At 48.8% G+C, this 10,751-nt stretch overlaps 1 pseudogene; it reads left to right on the plus strand.

The window, feature by feature from the left end:
- The first annotated feature begins 834 nt into the window (after positions 1-834).
- Positions 835-1,739, plus strand: LOC114684707 (annotated as a pseudogene).
- The last annotated feature ends 9,012 nt before the right edge of the window (positions 1,740-10,751 follow it).

The raw sequence follows: 10,751 nt of genomic DNA on the forward strand, positions 1-10,751 counted from the left end.
GGAAAGAGCAAGGAGAAACAGCTTAGAAAAATTTTGGGGGGAGGGAAACTTTTTTTTTTTTTTTTATCAAATGAGAGGAAAGGACAAGCAGTACCAGTGTTTGGTGAGTCAGTTCAGGAACAAGCTGGAGTTTCATCGGCTACCTGAGATGTCCTTTTCCTGAATACCTAGTGGGATCACTGGTAGAGGATTAAGTGCCTGGAAGGAGGCACAGGATGTCTGGGACCAGCTGGTCCCCACAGAAAGGACAGGCAACCACCTGTGAGTGGATCACAGGAAAGGGGCCATGGCTAAGCCAGCTGACCTTGGAACCAGGCAGAGTGAAGGCCCTATAGGTCTCATCTCCAAAGAAAGCTGAAGAGGTGGAGGTCTAGAATCCACTCTGTTTGGGGCTGGTGCCTGAGGACAAATGGAGGTCCCCCGTTATAAGTGATGTTCCCTTCCTGGCTGACCCTTAGGCTGGCCTTTCTGTGGGCAAGGGCCTGCTATTGGGATAGTTGGTGTGTTTTTGAGCTAGAAAATCCAAGGGCAGAAACTTCAAGCAAGGAGAGAAGAAAGTGAAGAACTGAGTCAGTCAGGTGTTGTGAGCTTGAGCGGGTTGACATGGGAGCATGCCCTGAGCCTGGAAGTTAAAGTCTGTCTGGGCAACATATCAAGCCACTCTCTTTAAAAAATATGGAACTTGGAATGTTGACTCTCATGCATAATCCCAGCACTTGAGAAGCTCTAGTGGAAGATTAAGAGTTCAAAGCTAACCTGGACTACATACCCCGCTATAAAAAAAAAAAAAAAAAAAAAAATAGAAACAGAAAAACAGAGGACTTCATAGCAGCCAGTGTTCTGGTTGCTCATGAGATAATGTCCAGCTCCCCAGCTGTGGACCAAGCCACAGTCTCTGCCCTCTGGAGGATGGGGTGAACCTGACACCCCACAAAAAGAGACAGTATGCCACAGTGATGTGCTCTTCCTGGCTGTAAAGCCACATGTCACCCGTTCATCCTGATGAGGTTGGTGCTGACATTGAGGTCGGGCACATCATGGTGCTCTCTGTGGCAGACGCCATCATCAACTCCATTGAAAAGAAGCTGACAGCTTCCAAAGTCATCCACTGTGTGGCTGACACCCCAGTTGATGTGCAGGAGGAGGGTACTGTGCATGCCACATGCACTTATATTCAGGTGGAGGATGGCCAGCTCAGAGAGTGGCTCATGGGCAGTGTGGACTTCTGGACAGAAGTGGAGGGAGATTTGACCAATGCTGTCACAGGACTCAGTTGTCACAGCGCTCAGTGGCAGCGGCCCTGCCTATGCTTTCAAGCCCTGGATGCTCTGGCTGATGGTGATGTGAAAATGGAGTTGTCAAGCAAGGAGCCTGACAGTCTGCCTTGGGGCCCAGGCCCTCCTGGGGGCAGCCAAGACGCTACTAGACTCAGAACAGCATCCTTGGCAGCTCAAGGATAGTGTCTGCTCTCCTGGTGGGGCCACCATCCATGTCTTGTGTGTGCTGCAAAGTGTTGCTCCCTGCTTATCAGTGCCATGGAGGCCTCCTGCATCTGCACACGGGAGCTGCAGACCATGGCTGATCAGGAAACCCTGTCCTCTGCTGCCTTCCAAAAGATTCTACTGGACAAGGTGAAACTGGACCCCTCTGCTGGAGCCTCTCTGTCTTCTTCTGCCCATGTTAAGGTCTGCAGCCTGGCCTCAGCAAGCAAGAATTTATATATAATGAATACAAACTAGTTTACACCTCAGCAAAGGAGTGGGTGAGAGATGCAAGAACTCCTGGGACCAGGCCACCGAAGCAAGGAAGGGACCAACAGGAGACCAGAATTGGAGGAGGCAGCTAATGACAGAGGACACAGCTGCCCAGACAGAAGAGGACTACCTGAGCCAGCGTGACCCGGGGAAGGCTATGGTTTGGTAAAGATACAACATGCAGGAACACAGCTGGGGTAATCACAGTGACTGTGTATCTGTGGCCTCCGACATTCATTGCTTGTGTTGGGAACAACTATCCTCGATCCTCACTACTCGGAAGTATACAATTAACTCTATTTTTTGGGTTTTTTTTTTTTTTTTTTTTTTTTTGAGACAGGGTTTCTCTTTGTAGTTTTTGAGCCTGTCCTGGATCTTGCTCTGTAGACCAGGCTGGTCTCGAACTCACAGAGATCCCTCCTGAGTGCTGGGATTAAAGGCATGCACCACCACTGCTTGGCCTACAATTAACTCTTGTCAATCACAACTATCCTACTACGCTACAGAGCACTAGAAGTCACTCCCCCTTCACATTGTGTCCTTGTACTTGTTAACCTTGCTGCCTCCATCTTCCCGTCCCCCACTTCCTCGCAGGCTCGGAAACTACCACTCCACTCTGGACCTACTAGCTTCCACATGTTTGTCTTTCACATTCATCCGTGCTGCCCCAAACTACAGGCTGCTGGTAGAGGAGGTTGTATGTAGGTGAGTGTTGCCAGTTCATGGTTTGGGGTCTGGACTGAATAAAGAGAAAGGGAATGGTAGGTGTTTATAAGTGTGGTTGTTGGTAGGTGAGGTTATGAAATAAAATAAAAAGGTAGAGAGCGATAGAGGAAAATACAAACACTGACCTCTGGCCTCTCCATATTCATGCATAAACATACACATATCACACACACACACACACACACACACACACACACACACACACACACACACTCCACCCTGGTCCCTAAAGTACCATGTTCCTCTCCTTAGGCAAAATTAATTTAGTTCATCTCTAAAAGTCTCAATCTTAACAATTACAAAGTTGAAGGCAGGTACTGGTGCCTTTAATCCCAGAACTCAAGACAGAGGCAGGTGAATCTCTGAGTTCAAGGCCAGCCTGCTCTACAGATCAAGTTCCAGGATGGCCTGGGCTACACAGGAAAAAAAAAACAGTTACAAAATGGTTTAAAAGTGCAAACTCTTCTGAGAATCAAGCAAGCTCTTAACGATAAGGCCCTGCAAAATAAAAATAAAAATAAATTGCATTCTTCCATGTAGCCAGCTTTCTTGGATGGCCAGGTCACAAATCATGACACAGAGACTTAATACTAATTATGAATGATCAGCTTTGGCTTAGGCTTGTTTCTAGTTAACTCTTTAAAAAAACAAACAAACAAACAAACAAAAACAAAAAAAAAACAACTTAAATTAACCCATTTCTATTAATCTGTGTGCTGCCCTGAGGCTCATCTACCTCATCTACATACTGTTCATCCTGCTTTCCTGCGTCCTCTGTGTCTGGCTGGCTGGGTCCTGGTTGGCTGGCTGACTCCCCTTTTCTCTCTGCCCATCAGTCCCCATCCCTCTTCTGCCTAGCTATTGGCCATTCATCTTCTTGTTAGACCAATTAGGTGCTTTAGGCAGGCAAGGTGTAACAGCAACACATCTTTACATAGTTAAACAAATACTCGTCACAGCATTTGCTATGGCGTCTCAGACCCTCCTTGCGGGGAATTTCACCCTGTAACACAATGCCTGCCCTCAGTATAATTGAACAATTTACTGCAGCACAAATAAATGCAACACATCTTTACATAGTTAAACAAATACTCTATTCCACACCTCATTTATACAGTGCCACCAAAGCAAGACAGAAACCAAGCAGGGAGAAATCACACCCTGTAGCTCCATGTCTGGCACTGGAAATGGTGATGAAATCATCACTGTGCCTGGGCAGTTCCACCCTTCTAGCTCCGTCACTGGCAGCACACACAGACTCTCTCTTGGGCAAGCTCCATCCCATGCCTGCAGCTGCCCTCTTAAATGTCCACATTCTTTTTTTTTTTTTTTTGGTTTTTTTTTTTTTTTTTTTTTTTTGGTTTTTGGAGACAGGGTTTCTCTGTGTAGCTTTGCGCCTTTCCTGGAACTCACTTGGTAGTCCAGGCTGGCCTCGAACTCACAGAGATCCGCCTGCCTCTGCCTCCTGAGTGCTGGGATTAAAGGCGTGTACCACCACCGCCCGGCCAAATGTCCACATTCTTGACATCATCCACATCCTGTGGTTTCCACTGCCGTGCGGGCTTCACCATCACAGCATTTGCTATGGCGTCTCAGACCCTCCTTGCGGGGAATTTCACCCTGTAACACAATGCCTGCCCTCAGTTGCTGTGGGATGGTCTGTATGTCAAATTACTCTGATTGGTCAATAAATAAAACACTGATTGGCCAGTGGCTAGGCAGGAAGTATAGGCGGGACTAACAGAGAGGAAAAAAGAAAGAACAGGAAGACGGAAGGAGTCACTAGCAGTCACCATGACAAGAAGCATGTAAAGATACCGGTAAGCCACGAGCCACATGGCAAGGTATAGATTTATGGAAATGGATTGATTTAAGCTATAAGAACAGTTAGCAAGAAGCCTGCCACGGCCATACAGTTTGTAAGCAAAATAAGTCTCTGTGTTTACTTGGTCGGGTCTGAGCGGCTGTGGGACTGGCGGGTGACAGAGATTTGTCCTGACTGTGGGCCAGGCAGGAAAACTCTAGCTACATTCAGTGGCTTTCTGGATCCTTGGTGCAAACCTGCAAGACCCTCTCACTTCTGCATCTTCCATGCCTGCACAACCAGTACCACATGGCAAACACTGCTCAAGTTCTGTAGGCAGCGCAGGACGGAGCCTCGCCCCCCTAAATCACAGCTGCCTTAGCCCCTGCAAGCTGACTCCAGGGAAACACTTCCCTAGGCAGCCAGTTCTAACAGGGAATTAATCCCTTCAGGAACGTTCTCAGTTCAGACTCTCTCCTTCCAAACAATAAGAGGAAGAGAAGAACCAATATACATAGCTCATGTGTGGAGCTTGGCTTCCTCTGAGGAGAGGCTGGGTCCCGAGGATCCTTGAATTGAGCCTGTGATGAGCTCACATGTGATGACAGAAGGCAGGGAAGGGACCTGGCTGGAGAAAGTAAGCCACTAGGAGCGAGTCCTGGGCGTGGCTTTGCTCTAGCCTCCACTGCTGGCTCTGCCTTCCCCTGCTCTGTCATGCTGTCTGCTGTGATCCTGTGGAACCCTGAGCCCCAGCAAGTGCGAACACGTGATGGACACACAAGATAACAGACACTAAAAGGACCTGCCGCTAAAATACAGACGAACAATAATATGCAGAGAGAACTTGGAAAGAGTAAGGCCAAGTGTAGCTGTGTAGAGGAATTTCGGCAGGTGCTGAAGGCACCAGCAGCAGCAGGGATGATGTCATCGTCAGGAGCCTTCATGAACTCTGAAGGGTGAAGGCAGCTCGGACACCGCCTGGAGTCAGGCCTCCACTTGGCCACCTCTCTGGGTGTTTTGCCTCTTGGGGCTCTCAGGACTTCATGATAAGACATGGAGACTCCCCTTAAGCAATGATGAACCCCAGTGTCCATGGAAACTGAGGACGCACTGTGAAGCAGGAGTAATCATCTCAAAGGAGCCAGATTGCTCGACTGAAATGAGGACATCTCCAGAACCCTTTGAAGAGCCAGTGCAGAGATAATGGTGTGGCGTTAACCCCTGCTGTGCGGCCAGCTGCACACCCCTGCTGTTCTGTTCTGCAGCGGCACACACCCCTGCTGTTCTGTTCTGCAGCTGCACACACCCCTGTTCTGTTCTGCAGCTGCACACACCCCTGTTCTGTTCTGTTCTGCAGCTGCACACACCCTGCTGTTCTGTTCTGTTCTGCAGCTGCACACACCCCTGTTCTGTTCTGTTCTGTTCTGCAGCTGCACACACCCCTGTTCTGTTCTGTTCTGCAGCTGCACACACCCCTGTTCTGTTCTGTTCTGTTCTGCAGCTGCACACACCCCTGTTCTGTTCTGTTCTGCAGCTGCACACACCCCTGTTCTGTTCTGTTCTGCAGCTGCACACACCCCTGTTCTGTTCTGCAGCTGCACACACCCCTGTTCTGTTCTGTTCTGCAGCTGCACACACCCCTGTTCTGTTCTGTTCTGCAGCTGCACACACCCCTGCTGTTCTGTTCTGTTCTGCAGCTGCACACACCCCTGTTCTGTTCTGCGCCACCCTGCTGTTCTGTTCTGCAGCGGCACACACCCCTGCTGTTCTGTTCTGCAGCTGCACACACCCCTGTTCTGTTCTGTTCTGCAGCGGCACACACCCCTGCTGCTCTGTTCTGCAGCTGCACACACCCCTGTTCTGTTCCGCAGCTGCACACACCCCTGTTCTGTTCTGCAGCTGCACACCCCTGCTGTTCTGTTCTGCAGCTGCACACACACCCCTGCTGCTCTGTTCTGCAGTGGCACACACCCCTGCTGTTCTGTTCTGCAGCTGCACACCCCTGCTGTTCTGTTCTGCAGCTGCACACACCCCTGCTGTTCTGTTCTGCAGCGGCACACACCCCTGCTGTTCTGTTCTGCAGCGGCACACACCCCTGCTGTTCTGTTCTGCAGCGGCACACACCCCTGCTCTGCAGCTTCCCCCTCAGCGTCCCCTTCCCTGTAAAGTCCCCGGAACACAGATCTGTGCTCCCTGAACCCATTTGTCTGCTCTTCCCAACATGATCACTGCGGTTAAAGCAGCTTCCAGGCTCATCACTTCTTACCCCGACCACATCTCTGTTTGGCATGTCAGGATCCATGACAGAGCCTAGAACTGCAACTCTAAAGTCCAGGCTTTGCCTAAACCCTGGCAACAAGGCCTATACATTACTCAGAATAAAACTACAGTTTTCCACCGGATGTTTATTTGAAGAGTGCATTTCGTGGTCTGGGGGGAGGGGTGGTAGGCTCCTGTAATCCCAGCACTTGGGAAGCAAAGGCAGGAGAGGCGAGCCTTGGGATTACATAGTAAATTCCAGAACAGTCGAGAATACATAGAAAAACCCTGTCTCTAAAAATTAACTTCATTTTGAGGTCTCTAGGGAAATCTATAAAATGATTGATTTATTTATTTATTTATTTATTTATTTATTTTTTTTTTTTTGGTTTTTCGAGACAGGTTTCTCTGTGTAGCTTTGCCCTTTCTGAACTCGCTTTGGAGACCAGGCTGGCCTCGAACTCACAGAGATCCGCCTGGCTCTGCCTTCCGAGTGCTGGGATTAAAGGCGTGCGCCACCACCGCCCGGCTCTATAAAATGATTTTAAACTCTGAATAATTTTTAGGATATTCCCAATTTCTTCGATGTTGCTGTGAGATGAACCAGCTACATGCAGCTTGAGTGAAACCGCTTTCACTCTTCCCACTCCCGTGATCCAGGGGTCCTCAGCAAGTCCCAGCAGCTGCTCGCTCCAGATCCAGCGTCTTCTCTAGGTGACTTCTTGTCCCTCCTGTGTCTCCACAGCTGGCAGCTGCTTGGGCTACATGGAGCTTTCCCAAAAACTAATGTTGTCCTGTCTCTGGCTGGGAGGTGGTTGGTACAATCCCAATAATGTAATAGTAATAATTATAAGGGCATGGCCAGGAGTGCATTCAGGAACTCACTGTGTTAGTTTTATTTCCTGTTACCGTAATAGCATACCCCAACAAAAGTAACTTCAGAAAGAGTTTGCCTGGTTCACAGTTCTAGGTTATAGTCCATCAGGGCAGTGGCTAAAGAATCGGTCATATCACACCCACAATCAAGAACAGAGAGCAGTGAATTAACTCATGTCCAAGTTCAACTGACTTCCTTCCCTCTTATACCATCCTCGATCCCCTTCCTAGGAAATGGTACCACCCACGTAAGCAGCTCTTCCCACTCATCAGGACAATCCCTTAAAGACATGCCCACAAAGCCACACCTCCTAATCCACATGAGCCTCTGGGGACCATTCTCATTCAAAACATCACACAAACCAAATGTCCATCAGTGAGTGAACAGAGAAACAAAATGTGGTATACCCATAATGTGGGGTAGAAGTCAGCACTGCCATGGGTGATGCTGATTGATCAGCATGCCATATTCTGTTTGTATGGCAGACTGGAAAAATCCAAGGTATAAAAAGCAGACTTGTGGTTTCCCAGGGCTGGAGGGGGAAGAGATGGAGAGGATTCCTTCAAGGGTCTAAGAGTCCCTTGAGGGGAACTGTCCTGGAGCGACATGGAACCAGTGGCTGCACAATCCTCCGCTGTGCTTAGTATTCTTAGGTTGGACACTTTTTTCCTGAGATGACCTCCAACTCTCAATCTTCCTGCCTCAGCCTCCCAAGTGCTGGGCTGACAGGAGGACACCAGAGGCTTCACTGCATGTCTTTTTTGTTTGTTTGTTTGTTTGAGACAGGGTTCCTCTGCTGTAGCCCCCTGGCTATCCTGGAACTCGCTCTGTAGACCAGGTTGACCTCGAACTCACAGAGATCCACCTGCCTCTGCCTCCTGAGTGCTGGGATTAAAGATCCACCCAACTTCACAGCACGTTTTTAAAGCCTTTCATGTACGTCTTGTGTCACTTCAGTGAGAACACAGAATGCACAGTCCAGGGAGGGCTGAGTGTCTGTCCGCCATCTACGCTCCTGTGCCTTCCTTCCACTGTCCTGTCCTGCCAGCTCTCTCCCACGTGTCAGCATGAACTTAACATTATCAGAACCATTTCTTAGGAACCTCTGTCCCTCGCTTGTGACCTATGCACAAATTTCCAATAGTCCCATCCCAATATCATTCTTGGAGGCGTGGGGCTTGGCTGGATCTCTTCCTATCCAATTCTGCATTCTCTCATCTCACTTTACATGGAACAGAGTCAGACTTTTGATCCACTTTATTACAGATTGGATGATTCAGTACAAAACCAAGCATCCACTCCACAAGAACATTTCAAGGAAACACTGGAGGAGGTCTCTGAAGATCCCCCATGCACCCCAATAAGGTACTAGAAACACATCCCCACAAACTTAGAAAAAGTCACAGCTCCAGCTAGACTCTGTGGACATCAGATAAGAGACATCCCCAAACCCAGCTGGAAGCTCATGCCTTCACAAGAGGGTTCCACAAGAATATATGCTCCATCATGGAACTTCACTATTGTGAAATATCCTGCATCAACCATCAAAACACACCCAAACCAACGAATATGCCTGTCTTTCGGCTGAAGTCTCTGCTGGGTCCACATGTGAGAACTCAAATGAAGCTGCGATATAGCCTATGGACTGGAAGGCAGGAATTGAGGGTGGGTCTTCAGGAATGGGATCCACCTGGAAAAGCCTTCTGTGCTGACCAAGATCCACTACCGCCTAGGACTCACCTTAGGGGAGAAACTCAGAGTTCAGACCCACGTACACACACTGTCTGCTTCCTTCGTGTGCCATCTCATGCTGTAGAAACGCAGACTCGGAACACCACCAGCACAGAAACTTCTGCAATAAGACCACAGTGAAGAGCCACCAGTGGTACAAGTGTGGGAAGGCCTTTGTCTGCCGGCCATTCCTCCCAAGCATGTGGAGATCATATGAGTGAGAAGGTACGCACAAGCAGCAGTGTGCAAAAGCATCGGGAACACACTGCACTTCAACCGGAAAGCACATCCTACAAGGCCAGCAGGGTGGGACAGTCTTCACAAGTCCTCAAAGCTCAACACCCACATCAGGACCCACACACAAGAAAAGTCCCACCAACGTGACACCAAGGCCTCAGCACTTCAGTGCCGCATGAAGACTCACCAATCCAAGGGTTCCTGAAAATGGAAGATGGGTGTGAGAAGCACCCCCAACAACCTCCTCATTCCAGGCATGTGAGGAAGGACTGCAGGAAGGAAGCTCAGTAAGTTAGCATGTCTGGGGCACCAACCAGAACTCAGCATCTTACTGATCAGTAAAATCAAGCATGGAACAGAAGCCTCAGAAAGGGGAGGTTTAAAGCCTTTCGTCTTGGTCATTCTGAGAAGACATGTCTTCATACTGAAGAGGAAGTTATGAATCTGAGCAACATGGAATGCCTCCATTGTACCAGACACCATGTAAGAGCCCACTGCAGACTCACTGTGGGACTAGGGCCAGTAGGAAAGATTTCATTCATCAGGATCTCCTACTTGCCCATGCTGACCCAGAACTCCTAGGCCATAGCAGGCAAAGGAGCATTGTAAACACAGATCCTGAAGTTACATGTAAGCCACAACTGGAAAAAAACCCTGACTCCTTTTTTTTTTTTCTTTTATAAAAAAGGCCTTGGGTCAGTGTGCACAATGAGTGTGCAATGAACCTGAGACACTGTTAACATCGGCTGCAGCTTTATCAATATTCATGATTTCTCCACTTTCTTCTCGACTTAAATATTATGCAATGCACCCTTTCAACTCTGCTACGTGAATCTGCAGTGCATACGGTGGCCTCCTTCCCGGGTGACACCTCCTTGCTCCAGATACATTTTTGTCAGTTCAGTGCAGAGGGCAGCTGAATGGCACTGTTGTGGTCAGAGCTCCTGTCTCTGCAGCTCTGACTGGGGTACGTGCCCTGATTTGTTTTCTGGACTGATATGGCTGATCCTTCCTGTGGCACTGCAGTCGTCCCTTCGTCTCATTTATCTCCGACGGACTTATGCAGATGTCTCAGAACTGACCGCCATCTTTAAACAAGATTCCCAGTGTGTCTCCTAACAGCGGTGAGCAGAGCTTGTGAACCCAGCCATCCAGGAGCATGGAATTTGCAAGTCTCTGGCAACTGTCAGAAAGAGATAGCTGTCACTTCCTTTTCCTTCTGTCCTTGCTACTCTCTGGGAATTAGAGGAAACACCCTTATTTGAGTAATGTGGAGACTGGCGGAAAGATGGTATTGACATCTCCCTCAAAACACAAACTTTTTGCTCCCTGAGTTTGATGGTTTGAATAAGAATGGTCCCCA

Source organism: Peromyscus leucopus, unplaced genomic scaffold (genome assembly GCF_004664715.2).
Source record: "Peromyscus leucopus breed LL Stock unplaced genomic scaffold, UCI_PerLeu_2.1 scaffold_1049, whole genome shotgun sequence".
In the NCBI taxonomy this organism is placed as follows: Eukaryota; Metazoa; Chordata; class Mammalia; order Rodentia; family Cricetidae; genus Peromyscus; species Peromyscus leucopus.